General features: G+C 38.0%; 1 long non-coding RNA gene across 1 annotated transcript in view; it reads right to left on the bottom strand.

Annotated features, from left to right (window-relative positions):
* LOC138011263 (uncharacterized) overlaps positions 1–4,644 on the bottom strand; it is a 4,793-nt gene extending 149 nt beyond the window's left edge. The window contains exons 1-3 of the long non-coding RNA XR_011124673.1: positions 4,552–4,644; positions 1,211–1,411; positions 1–460 (exon numbers count right to left, since the gene is read on the bottom strand). The exon at positions 1–460 is cut by the window's left edge and continues 149 nt beyond it. This is a non-coding gene — a long non-coding RNA (uncharacterized lncRNA). The remainder of the gene's footprint in view (positions 461–1,210; positions 1,412–4,551) is intronic.
* Positions 4,645–5,000: the final 356 nt, after the last annotated feature.

The following is a 5,000-nucleotide window of genomic DNA, read 5'->3' as shown; positions in this document are numbered from 1 at the left end:
GACACCCTGTCACCAAACACTATCTTGTTGACATAGCTTTATTACTTCCGATTCGATAATCTGCTACTCGTGCTATCAGTAAGGTTATGGAATCTGCTACTGGTAATGTGAAAAAAATAACAAAAGGAATCGTCAGTGAAGTTCTTGAATGAGACGATTCATTCTGAATTGGCTGTTCCTGAAAAATTGATGTTTTTCCTACGACTGGAATATCAGGCACGTATTGATAGGGGATTTAGAGAGTCCCAAAAGGTAAGACCGCAAGTGCAGGTCTACAAAGTGGTTACAAATGAAGGATACTAAGCTATTTCATTGCAAAGAAAAAATCACTGTTATCAGTGAGGTGCTGTGGGTGATTTATCGTGGAAACCATCGATCATTTATTCTTCTTTAACCTGCGCTGTGGCATCCAGGGCTTCTCGTCACGTCCAAAGAATGGAAGGATGCTTCTTGCTTCTCTCTGAAAGTTCAGGTAAGATAAATGTTAAAACTTGTGTTTTCCTGATCAACCTTGTCAACATGACAAAATTGCTTACAAGTTTTGAACTCTCGCCACTTCGGCCAGGTTTGCGTCTCTGAACAATACTGTCGAAGTGGAAGTTCAAGCTTTTTGGAAAATGATTTGCAGTATGTTTCTGTGCAAAAAAATATGAGGCAGTTTTCTTTTGTTTGAGACACAATAAAGCATTTCCTCGGTCTTTGAAATTTTTTTAACCGCATAGACCACTGACCAAAACATCGCAGGAACTTCTAACAACATTGTCTTTCAAAATGTGATGGGTAAAAGGATTGATGCGGAATGAAATCATCCACAAGAAGATTTGTAAAAATTTCGATTCGTATCGACCCCTCCCAAAATGAATAGCAAGTCAGCGTATCCATTTTCAACAAAAGTAATTCAACCAAGGTACATAGAGCGGTTTTCGATTGAGTGTCGAAAGTAATTAGCGAATTGCTGTGGTTTATGATTACTTCACTCAGTGATTGGTTCAAAATGCTCGCGCCACTTTTTCAACCAATCAGAAGTGAAGCCAAAACCAATCGTGGCTCGCGAGTGCACATTTTCCCGCGCTTTGTATCGGCTACGTGTAATTACTTCGAGTTTTGATTGGTTTACTGGATTGTCTCCGTCCTTCTTGATTGGCCAAAGTAATTAATTTGGTTTTGGTTTTACGACACTCATTTGAAAACCGCTCTATCACATTCCAACCTTTTCCTGCAACTGCATTCTTTTCGCAATAAGTCCACTTGGTCCTGGTCGCTGGCAGTCAGTCTCCACAACCAAACCGGCGATTACAAAGACAGCAACAAGAACGACGAGAGCTATTTTCTTCATTCTGGTTGTGTGAAAACCGACGAATCTTGAGTATGTAACTTTGTGTGTTGCTGTCTGAAAAGTCTTCTTGTTTTCCTGAAAGGAAAGAAGTACATTTTTTATTCTTCGAACCAAGAAAAAGCTCCCACTTTTCCTTTCAGCTTAATTGCGTGTTTTAAAACAACGGCCTCTTGCTCACTGCTCATAGAGACCTTCGAGGCGCATGCGCTTTAGAAAACCCAAAGACTGTACGTAGATGATAAACTGAATCAGCAGTGCAAAGTGGTGACTATTTACCGCGATCTATAGTAAGAAATGTATGATAGGCATGGCATCTGGGCTGTAATTTACAGTGCGATGGCTGAAGATACGTAAAAGATGAAGACCCCAAAACCTGCCCGTGTTTGTGCGTTGTGGAGAAAACACATTTTGTACTGAGAAGCAATGACGAAGTGAGATTAGGGTTAGGGTTAGGATCTCTCCCTCACTTTTTCCGTATTCTCACGCTTTCATTTCTTACAAGGTGTAGCTTCTCTGACGAAAGACTGCATAGGATTACCTACCTAGAGTTTTAAAAGAAGGCATATTTTGAGCTACCTTACAATTACTCATGACATCTGTGATTTGAGCTCAAATTTCCCTTTGTTTTTATTCTGAGTCTTTTGTCAAAAGATCTCAATTAATCCGTTATGAATAAATGGATATTCAAAATGAACTAAAAACATCTTGCTTGCAACACTTGGATGCCAACTTTCACGGTTATATATCAGGCTAATAAAGAGACAGTGCCATTACATTTTCCCTAAAACTGTGAAAACAATATTCATACTGTCTCTGTCTTTGAAATTTTAACTCATCATTAAGCAATAAAGGACCTAGAGGATTGTAAATCAATTACATCCGGTTTTTGTTCAATTCTAAGTTGTCATGTTTCAAAACAACTCGGAAAGAAACAAAAGACAAACTAAAACTAAACCGTGATACCAAGATTCGTCGTGTACCCAAGTGGCAAAAGTCATTTCACGATTTTATAACCATTGAAAGCAAAGAAAGCAGGGCCGTACTGAAATGAATTTCAAGCATGGTAAGGAAGCCTTTTATTTAAAGTAAAAAACGTATTTTACCTTATCATTCTGTGTTTCTAAATTACGCTCTTTAAATATGCAAAATACACTTGCTAGTTAAACCATGCAAAAAAGCATGTTTTTATCTATTTTGCCATAAAGGGATTATCAACATCCAATTTTGGGATGTTGGACCTTTTGTAATAATTTATGGGTGATAAACTGTAGCATACCCGTTCAGCTATTTGCATATCAACCGGATGGGTAAATAAGATAAGTGGAATGATTATAAGTTGTGTGAAATTTGTGCAATCCATCGCTTTGTAAAGTGGTTATAGAAGCTTAATATATTTGGACAAAAAAATCCATCTACTCTAATTTAAACTCAGTCTGCTTTCCCCCTAAATCAAGATGGCAGCGAAAATTGAGATTATTTTAATGCATTGATTAAATCTGGATACCCATACCAAACTAAAAGGTGTTAAATTGTCAACCACACTATTAAAAGCTGTATTGTACAATCTAAAAAATGTGATTCGCTTCTGTCTGCGAAACTCGATCAATTCCGGTGTAACTAATAGAGACTGCATGAAAGTGTTCTACCACTTCATTCAACCGTGTAGGTTAAGGGCTTTTGTACTGCTATACCCTCTCGATCATTCTCGACGAATTTAAAGTACGCTTTATCAACGATTTACTGTACATGTATGTGTGTACAGTAGATTTTTTCGATCGGGTTTAGTCACCCTATACCTCCTAGATAAATAGGAAGAGGTGGCCACTGACTGTGAAACCGCATCTGACAACACCTTTTCGCCTTTGTTTAGCCTGCGCATCTGAGCAGTCAAGCATGCTCTTCATGTACTTCGAACCACTGGGAGCCTGCTCGTAGGCTAGTCTTCGTAGAATAAAACTGTCAACAACCGTTTATCAATTGTTGCAAAAAACTTGAAGAAACACGGTTTTTTTCCTTTCCTCCACTCTTTGTACACTGGAAATCGATCAGGTTGTTCACAAAACCCGGTCACCTCTTTACTGACACCCATTGAATTAATTAAATTAAGGGTGGACCATTCCTGCACTTTGAGAGATGACGAAATAGTGGCTTAGCTTCTTTTAAAGAACTCCAGCAACAGAGAGGGCAAAGAAAGGTAATACAGTTTTGTCAGACTCTTACTGCGAAACTCGGAGATCGTAAACACTGGTATGATTACTGTTAGTATCCTATTGTGGGTTTTAATTTAGTTAATCACTAAGGCCACGTAACCCTAATCTAATTTTAAAAAAAAGGTTGCTCTTTCACAAATATAGATTTTTAAAGACTAAAAACAGTGAGGATAAAATTTGTTCCACCAAAAGAGCAGACAGAAAAGTATAAAATAGAAAAAAAATAGAGCTTATCTGCTGAATACTCCGCCACTTATTTGCATAATAATAACATCTATTGTATTCTGGCTCGTTCTGAAAGTCGCTTATAGTAATGAAGTCGGAACGAAGATTCAAGTTTTTCATCAAATATAATCATTTTTTAAAACTGAATTTGTTTTTCCTATTCTTGTACAGAAGACAGGAGAGGTGATTCATTCATTTCCTTTAATTGGATAAAGAATTGGACTGAGAATTGTTTGTTGGAATTTTTTTCATGACCACTAAACAAAAAGCGTGCAATAAACCGTAATACTACCCTTGACTAAAAACCTACCTATCTCCTTTGCTCCGGGATTCTCAATGGGTGTTTTGTTTTTGAAGGAATGAACTACGCGGTATTAATAGGGCTTTGTCGACTTCCTCACAATAGTCTTTAAATCATGATGTGGGCGGAACATTCTTTTACTTTGACAGATCACGTGTTTCCACGTTAAGGGCTTTTGTACTGCTATACTGAATTAAAACTGAATTAAGCACATCGCTAGAAACCCAAGTCTCGCTTACAAATATTATAACAGACTCTTCAGCATAAGCTAGTTCCTGGAATCTTGAGAGATCGCACTCAAAACAATCCATTGTTTTGTGCCAGCTTTTGATACTCCGAGCGTTAGAAACTAGGCAATTCAAGGTTGAACGTTTTCGATCCAGATAACAGCCTTGAAATGGACCAGGATGTGTGGAGATGTTTAACTAATAAAGACTGAATAGTTGTTCAATTACATCTCCACAATACTTGCAACTTACCTGCGTGTTCGCTTTATTTCCACTGAGCGGGGCGTGAAAATGTCACTTCTCAGTGTGAAGCTCTGAAAACTCAATATGCCTTCCAAAACGAAACAGCTAATAAGGCCACCAGAAAAAAACACATCACGTGCATATCATGTGCTGATCAGGCTCATCTTGCGGTCATCACTTATTTCCATCCCTCAAACTGACAGTTCCCTTTTTATTCAACTTATATGACGTACAGTCTACTTCAAGGAAACAAAGATTTTAAACAAGGTTTTAATGATTCCAAGTTCGAGTGAGGCCTAACACTACTGTGAAGTCTTTATACCTAATTATTCCATCAGAGATCAACCCTAGTATTGGAATTGGGCCCACACAAGGACAGAGAGTATGTAAGATGTTATTCGCAAGGACAAATTCGGCTCGGCCCAAGCCTAATTTAGCTAATTTACCTCAATAGGCTT

Source organism: Montipora foliosa, chromosome 7 (assembly GCF_036669935.1).
Source record: "Montipora foliosa isolate CH-2021 chromosome 7, ASM3666993v2, whole genome shotgun sequence".
Lineage (NCBI taxonomy): Eukaryota > Metazoa > Cnidaria > Anthozoa > Scleractinia > Acroporidae > Montipora > Montipora foliosa.
This window is presented reverse-complemented; position numbering and strand designations above follow the sequence as displayed.